The sequence below is a fragment of the Octopus sinensis genome, linkage group LG21, assembly GCF_006345805.1.
Source record: "Octopus sinensis linkage group LG21, ASM634580v1, whole genome shotgun sequence".
NCBI lineage: Eukaryota > Metazoa > Mollusca > Cephalopoda > Octopoda > Octopodidae > Octopus > Octopus sinensis.
Window position 1 is genome coordinate 15601556 of NC_043017.1, and position 10000 is coordinate 15611555.

The 10000-nt window shown below is 34.8% G+C and overlaps 1 protein-coding gene across 1 annotated transcript in view; it reads right to left on the bottom strand.

The window, feature by feature from the left end:
* LOC115222830 (putative mediator of RNA polymerase II transcription subunit 26) overlaps nucleotides 1-10000 on the bottom strand; it is a 50448-nt gene that overhangs the window by 11863 nt on the left and 28585 nt on the right. The gene's annotated exons all lie outside the window — the stretch shown is intronic.

Here is a 10000-nt window from a genome sequence, read left to right on the forward strand (position 1 = left end):
TGTGTGTGTGTGTGTGTGTGTGTGGGTGTGTACATATATGCGTGTGTGTGTATATATATATATGTGTGTGTGTGTGTGTCTGTGTGTCACTCACTACTACCTCCACTCAACAACACTTCAGGAAAGGAGGATGCACAACTGGTGGAACAGCTAATATGCATAACATTACACACACACACACACGCATACACACATTGTTATTGTAACAGTCATACACACACACATTATTTTGCAGTTATATACACCCACATGCTTGATTACATGCCCACAAATCTAAACACACACATATAGGTCCCTAAATACACAGTCACATATGCCCTTACAAACACACACACATACATGCCCTTACATATCCCAAACATATACATGAGTTCAAATGTGCCCATGCACACACACACACACACTTGCCCTTTCTCTCACATACATATACCCACATATGACCTCATACTCACACACATGCATGTCTTTTCTCTTACACACATACATATACCCTCATATGACCTCATACACATACATACACAGGTCCTTTCTCATACACACACACATACACAGGTCCTTTCTCATACACACACACATACACAGGTCCTTTCTCATACACACACACACATACACAGGTCCTTTCTCATACACACACACACACACACATACACAGGTCCTTTCTCATACACACACACACACACACATACACAGGTCCTTTCTCATACACACACACACACACACACACGCATGTCATCCAATCACACACAAAATCCTTCAAGCCAAAACAAGAAAACAATGTGGCCGCCAAGAGTATGGTGAATTATCACCATTATTATTGTAGTGGTGGTGGTGGTGGTGGTGGTAGTAGTAATCACAACCATCAATAACAATTGTGTTCTGTAAATCACTAGAAACTAAACAGAACAGAATGAAGACCCTCACTGCAAAAAACAAAGCAAAAATGAAGTGAGACGATATTTTTAGTAAGAGCAGCAGCAGCACCACTACCATCATCATCATCATCATCATCATCATCATCATCATCATCATCATACCAGTAACGTTCATCACCACTAGCACCACTACTATCACGAAAATACCAGAACAGACCATCAGCATCATCATCATCATCATCAACACCATTGTCTATAACCACCGCCATCACCATCTCATTACCAACATCATCAACATCATCACTACAACCACCATCATCGCAAATCACTTAAAATTCCTATTATCAATCAGATATATAACCCCAGATAACCCCTAATAATAGGAACCACTTCCAATGAAGGAGACAATCCTAATTTAAGAGACTGACCCCTCCCTCCAATAATGGGGACAATTTTAATGTAAGAGGGCCAGGGGCTCTTCTCCAATCTGTCCGAAATCTCTCCCAAACACTATTTGATGTTGAAAAATGAAGTTTACTTCTACAACCAGACTGGTTGACTGTCCAAACAGTTACTCCTATCTTGACCACAACAACTACAGTGACCACTACCGAAACCAACACTCCCCACCAGGAATACCACCACCACTACTACTACCAGTACCACCACAACTAATAAAAAAAATGGATAGTCCTGTAGTAATTCAACCAAAACAAAAATAGAAATATATATATCTATTATACATATATATATAACTTGCACTAGTTTCAGCTAGGACACCCCCATTAAAAAAAAGAAGTGAGGACTCCCAAAGTGTTGTTGACCACTCCCCTAAGAGGGCATACCTGGTTTCCTTCCCCATAGAATATATGCTTCATACACAATATATATGCATAAGACATAAAACATAAATATATGCATGTGCATATGTGTGCATGTGTATGTATACAAATATAAATACACACACATATATATATATTATATATGTATATTATATATATATATATATATATATAATATATATATATATATATATATATATATATATTAGATATATAAAGCTGCCTACAAATAGAAAGTTGTGAGTACAGACAGTGAGGTCATCAGTTTCTGACAAAGTAAACTCTACAAGTATTGAATACTTCACCTCCCGTTGTATATGTGTGTGTGTGTGTACACAATAATAATTCAAAACAGATTTTACCTGTAATACTAAATATTCTTTTCTACTCTAGACACAAGGCCCAGAATTTTGGGGGAGGGTACACTGGTACTTTGTTTTTCGACCCCCAAAAGGATGAAAGGCAAAGTCGACCTCGGTGGAATTTGAACTCAAAACATAAAGACAGACGAAATACTGCTAAGCATTTCGCCCGGCGTGCTAACCACTCTGCCAGCTTGCTGCCCTCATAGAGTATATATATATATATATATTTATTTCTTCATTGCCCACAGGGGTCTAAATATAGAGGAGACAGACAAAGGGATTACGTCGATTATATCGACTCCAGTGCATAATTCGTACTTATTTAATTGACCCCTAACGGATGCAAAGCAAAGTCAACCTTGGTGGAGTTTGAACTCAGAACGTAAAGACAGACGACATACTGCTAAGCATTTCGCCCAGCATGCTAACCACTCTGCCAGCCCGTCACCTTTGTAACACTAAATATTGAATAGTGAATATGCATATATGTACACACACACACACACACACACACAAAGGTTGTCCAGAAAGTTTTACCCAATTTTGCCAAAAGAACCATTAATTAACCAGCTGCTTTAATTTCACACAACTATACTTGAAATGATAACTAATGAGGAACAATTTCAAAAGAATAATTGATTTGCAAACTAAATTAAAATTAACTAATTATATATAGATACTTGGGTGTATGTTTATATAAATATATGATTATGTATATACAGAAATATGTGTGTGTGTGTGTGTGTGTGTGTGTGTGCGTGTGTGTGTGTGTGTGCACGTATGTATCTCTCATCATCATTTAACATTCATGTTCCATGCTGGTATGGGTTGGACTACAGACATGTGCATATATATTTATATATGTGTGTGTATGCATGTATGTGTGTGTGCCTGTATTTAATCTAATGCCTTCTGTATAAGCCTAAACTAACAGTATATATGACAGTAGAATGTAAGCAATTGGTTAACTATCTGAGAATTAAGAAAAGCAACCTGAATATGGAACCATGTAAATATTTTCTGATATTACAATATATATATATACATATATATATACACCATATATTATCATATATATATATTAAGATGGTTTTTATCATTCTATAAGTAAATATTAACCGAGGGTTTTAAATAAAGTATTTTTTAACAAATATTTTTTTAATATTTTGCTCCAGTTGCAATTCATGATTAGAGAATAGATACATACCTCTCTCTATCTGTCTATATTATACACACACACACACACATTATAGAAACCACAAAAAAGCAAAAGATTTTCAAGAAACCAATTTCTTCTTAAATTCTTCATTTCTATAGCAAAAGAAAAGATGAAAAAATTTAAATATGTATAAGCGTACGTTGTGCATGTGTGTGTGTGTGTGACCCAAAGACTGAGTGCACCTATGTGTATATATATAGCATGTCTCTAGTTGGCTCTCTTTCCAAATAATCAACAAATGTCACCAAATGGATTTTATACACACAGACATAAAGGTTTGAAACTAGTTGAAAACCTTAGCTATACACACAAATATCAGATGACACAGACACACATATACACACACATTACTCTATACACATATAGAAATATTTAAATGTGCATGAGTGTGTGGGGGGGTGAGAGAGAGAGAATACACACATCAGGCCATACACACTCGTACAAGTATCAAGCCATCTCCTGTTTGTTTATTCCACCAAACAAGGATGCAGAGAAAGGATTGGATGTCTGGAGTGAACAGAAAGAATGTTAAATACAGTTGTTAAAGAATCTACAAGAGAACTCAAAGACCAAGTCTTCAGCAACAAGCCTGTGCTTATAAACATAAGAGAATCCAAGGGAGGGGAAAATAGTTATCAAAGCTAAAATTTAATCAGACAATGAAGGATATTCCCAAAAGATTTTTAAAAGTTCCACCATGGACTTACATTATTGCTCGGGGGGAGGGGGGTATGTGGTGGCGGTGATGCAGTAATGAGGGTTGAAGAGAAACTAAAACAAAAGCAGGTGGAAAGTGGACATTAAGACAATTAACTTCATCATTACACTTTCTTACTGTATACACACATGTGCGCGCGCACTTGCATGCTTGATGCAACTGTCTTGACTCAACCAAGACAGTCACCACTTTGTAAATGGACACGGTTTTCAGTGGTTAACAAGAAGCTGCACCATATTTAATGCAGGCATACATGTATGTATGTATGTGTGTGAGAGAGAGTGTGCCTGTGTATGTGTGCATGAGAATAGAGGCTGTGAGTGTATGTGTGTGAGAGTGTCTATATATAATATATATGCTGGTGCGTGTGCGTATGCATACAGAGATGCAAATTGACATGGCTGTATGTACATGCAAACCAGTCAATATTGTTATACACACTTGTTAAATACGTTTGCACTAGATTATATATGCTAGTTAATATACTAGTAGTATTGTATATATCTATTAGTCACTAGAAAATATATCAGCAGTAGGCTATATATGTATATATATATATATATATATATATATATATATATATATATATATATATATATATCATCATCATCATCGTTTAGCGTCCGTTTATACGTTTATATATATATATATATATATATATATATATATATATATATATATATGCACACACATGTGTCTGTGTATAAATATATATGTGTGTGTGTAGAAAACTTTAGATAGGCAGATAGATAGATAAAACTATATATACTAGCTAATATATTTTAGGTTTTTGTAACTTTCCTTCCAAAGGTCAAACAGTTAAAGCCTCCTCAAAGTGGACATTTCAGTTGAGAAATAACAGCCAAATCTGTTTCAAATTGCACCGTACTATTTTAAAGATGGACAGGAAATATTAAGTAACATAATTTAAGCTACACATAAGGCAGGATGGTCACGGTTAAATTGATATCTTCGATCATGTTTGCTCAATGAGTGACTGACGTGGGACAAGAGACAACCAATCCATAGGGGTTGGCTAAATGGGTGAAAAAAGTTATTTAATTGAAATGGAAAAGATTTGAACCTTTCAGAATAGAATAAAACATTGTTGGAGAGACGGACAGAGCTAAAATTTGAAGGTGGGGTGAAGACTTAGGCTGTAGGGGCCAAGAAATGTATAAAAGAGAGGGAAATTGGTAAAGATCAGTAGAGAACCAGCCTTAGTGAAAAGACCTGACGACTTTTTGCTTTTGGAACAAGCTCAAAATATCAATACAATATATATATATATATATATATATATATATATATATATATATATAATAATTATTATTATTGTAAAAACAATTCTGTATCAAATATTTTAATTTGGATATTACAGAAAGCCTCTACTGCAAAAATTAGGAGCATTTTTTTTTACTTTCATATATATATATATACTATATAATATATATGCGCAGGCACGCATCTGTTGTTTTTCTGAGCAAGATACCAAAGAATAAAAAAATATACGCAATGAAGAATTTTTATTTTCACACTGCATACTGATCGAAAATGTGTATGTAATATATATATATATATATGAACAACCATGTATGTATATGTGTATGTAACAAATGACATTATAAAGTTCCTAGCATTTGTTAAATACAAGTGGAATGGCATGAGCAACGAAGGAAAGGTCTATGAAAAGAGAGAATATCTCATTTGCAGAGCTAAGAAAGGGTTAAGGTATTCGCTCTCTCAGCAGCTGGATTGCTGTCGTCAACAAAACAGTGCCAGAGAGACTGAGAGGGGGGGAGGAAACGGCGGCCATGTTGAAATCACCCAAGCTGACTGGCTACACACTATAAATATATAACATTATATATAGACATATCGACACCGCATTAAGTTATTTAACATAAAATTTCCTTGTGCTTTATATATACCTTTGAAAGAAAATAAATTATCAATGCTATTATTAATTGTAATATATATTCAGAATAGAATAAGAGAAGGTGTTAGTGATCATGGTGGTGGTGGTACTTTGTAGGTCTTTTGGACAATTCTCTGTATTTTAAGTTTTTACAATTCTGACTGGAATTTAGAAAAACAATTTTTTTTTACAAATATCGATTAACAATGAGAATAAACATTTTTTAAACTACCTTGAACTATCTACCTCTAAACTCGTACATACGCCTCACACACACACACACATATATATACATATATACATATATATATATATATATATAATATATATATATATATATATATATATATATATGTATATAGACACACGCGTACACAAAGAAGCAAATACAGAAGGTTTCACGAAGTTACTGAGAAGACTATGTGGTACAGGTCGTTTCTAAGTGTATATAGATAAAATATATACTTATATATATATATGTATATATATATATATATATATATATATATATATACATGTATATAATGATGATGATGATGATATATATATATATATATATATATATATATAATCTGATCTGATTACCTCAATTTTTCTAATATATATATATATATATATATATATATATATATAATATATATATATATACATACATACATTATGCAGATAAATAGATAGGAATGTATTTTTCGTCTTATCCTAAATTAATAATCCAAACTAAATTTTATTAAAATACGTTTCTAATTATTTACTTTCCAAAAGAACTGAGGGAAACAAACTCCAGAAGCATGAAATATTCTAAAATATACTAAGCTACAAAAGTAATGGAGCAGATATAGGAAAGAAAAGAACTGAGAAAAAATATCACTTGGTGAAATATTTTAATGTGAAAACAAACAGCAAATACGGGAGGGAAGAAGACGGGCGAGAAAAGCAATGGAGGAGAGTAGGTCACACACCGCCGCCGCCGCCATTACTGCTAGCAGTGAACTATAATATGCATTTCATTCATACATTTTATACACCACACGTGTGTGTGTGTGTGTATGTATATATATTATATACATGTATATATATATATATACATATATATAACTTGTATGAATTCCATTTGGTGGCTGGTCTATTTTATTAGCTGGTTTATATTTTTTGAGCATCCCGTCTTTATTTGCCGTAACATCTCCATGCCCCAACCTTCAATAGATGAAGACGTTAATAATAATAATTAATTCTTTTATTGGCCACAAGGGCTAACAAAAACAACATCAACTTACAAAACAGGACGATATAAAGGGTTTTAGAACGGGTAAATGAAATAAAGAAAAAAACAAATAAAACTCCTAATAGGGGAGGTGCTTTAAGGCTACTCGTGGAAACCCCACAAAAGCCACGGGTGCCTGACCAACAGGGCCCAGAGCCCTTTTATCTATTTATTTTTTCATAGGAGTATACTCAGAATTGGTTCTTTCACACTGACCATTTTCTCAATAATAGTAGTAGTAGTAGTTGTTGTTGTTGTTGTTGGTGGTTTATTTCTCCACAAATCATTGATTATTATTAATGATTAATCATAACGACTTCTTGATGACTTATTTTGTGTGTGAGTTCGAGAAATAAGGAAAGAGTACAATATAAAGTACGTGACGTGACCTTCGTAATTGTTGCCTGGTTAGCATTCAATGGCGAAAGCGTAGCGGTTGGCTTCCAATGAGGGAATAGTATAATAATGCCTAATACATAAGCTGTAACCACTTTTTATATATATAGATATATACTTATAATACATGCACACACACAATATACAGATACATACACACAATTGGAAAACCACTAGGATGAGGGCTCATGTGTATGTATATATATATATATATATATTATATATATATATATATATATATATATATATATATATATACATACATATGCCACCTCTTATTGTAATCACTTTGGAACGAGGGCTTTTCGATAACAAAAAACGGCTAATAATAAAGCTAAAATGTTAGAGACCCACAAACTCTGATCATAAGCGTCTTCTATTATTAGCACCATATTTATAAGTTCTGGTGCGTGACCGAAGACGGTGTCTTCTTCTTCAAATGTGTTTATATAGCTGGCAAATATATTTCATTACAGACCCTTCTTGAAAGATAACAGCCATTCCTACCAATATCTAATGTCTTTTTTTTTTCACTGGGTCTTCGGCCATGTTGAGGCAATTCTATCTTAAAAAGCTTTCAAGACAATGGTTCAATGTGGTACCTAGAAATTGCTAGAAATAGCAGCTAAAGTTTCCTCAAATCCCATTCCACCATTAAAAAAATTCAGAACACATTGCATAATATGGTCCTGGTTTCTCAGTTTGCCGGAAATAGACAAAATGGCCACGGGTGGAGTGACTAATTGTTCTGCTCGATTAGGATTGACTTGGTGTTAAATGACGACATAAAGATGTGCCTGTATGTGTGCGTACATGTCAAATATATAGACATAAACTATTTAGCATTAAACCGAATTGCTCAATAGTTTTAATATAATACACAGTAAGCTTTTACAAGGTAAAGGTTGACAGTGACTTCGAAGTTTCGGCTTGTTTTCCTTCGTCAGATTGTCTGTGCGTGTGTGTGTGTATAAATGCGTACATACACACAAATACTATTTTATAGACATTACTCTGTTGCTACTCTGAGTTACACACACACACACACATGCATACGCAATGCAGTTTTATTCATATCCACCACGAGGCGGATAACGCCAGACGTAATCCTCCTACACACACACTGCAGTTATTCGACATGTCCACCACCCTGATCAATCACGTCAAAGGTCATGGGCTGTTTCCTCTCGACAAAACTTCCATATACGTATACACACACACACACACCACACACACACACACACACATATATATATATATATATATATATATATATATATATAATCAGCTTAGACACACGCATATCTCGGTATTCTATGTCCGCCGACACGTATACACGCCAATAAACACGGCCTCCAAAAGCCTACTGAATGTGAATCGACAGTTCTGTGGAAACATGGAACAGTGGCACATAACACACACAAACAAACATATACACACGCACAAATATTTAACGCATGTAAGCCTTCGTTCCAAAGTGATTATCACAGCCAATTACATTGTATGTGTACGCGTATTATATATACACACACGATTAAACGATAAAACCTACACGTGTGTCTGTGTTATATACATACATATATATATACATAACGCGCGCCTGTCCCTTCCAGTCCTGCATGGATGTATTTCGTTCTAAACAAGAACCTTTAGATTAAGGTCGCCCGTAAACATTCACTCCCTCATATTCTACACACTGCCTTCCTTAGCTTTTACACAGGCAAAAAGAAAACAAAATGACTAATTTACTGGTAGCCGTAGTTTATTTAGTCTTTGCCGTTGCTACTGTTGGCTGACTTGGTTGGAGCGACGGTTAGAAAGGGTGCCAAGGAACGGGAAGGCAGGTGTGGCTATGCGGTGAAGAAGCTTGCCTACAAACCGTGCGGTCTTGGGTTCAGTCGTCACAATGCACAGCACCTAGGGCAAATATCTTCTATTACTATTAAAACCTTGGGTCGACCCAAAAATAATAAAGAACACTGTGAGGCAGACGGAAAGTGAAAGAAGCTCGTCGAGTCTATGAAAATATGTGTGTGTGCACGTGCGGTCGTTAGTACCTCACCACTGCTTGATAACTGGTATTGGTTTGTTTACGTCCCCGTATTCTAGCGGTTCAGCAAGAGTTGCCGATAGAATAAATACCGGGGTCAATCTGTTCGACTAAACCCTTCAAGGCAATACCCCAGCATGGCCGCTGTACAATAACTGGGAAAAGGCAGAGATAAAACCTTCGCTTTCAGGGAGGAAATACGTATAAGAAACCCTTTTATTAGTAGTATTGATATGAATAAACTAATATAATCATGAGTTGTGACTCTTCTGCGAAAATTTCGGTTAAACTTTGCCTATTTTATCCTTGATTAATAACTCACAAGTGTTCATTAAGTTAATCCCCTCTTGGGGCCTTTT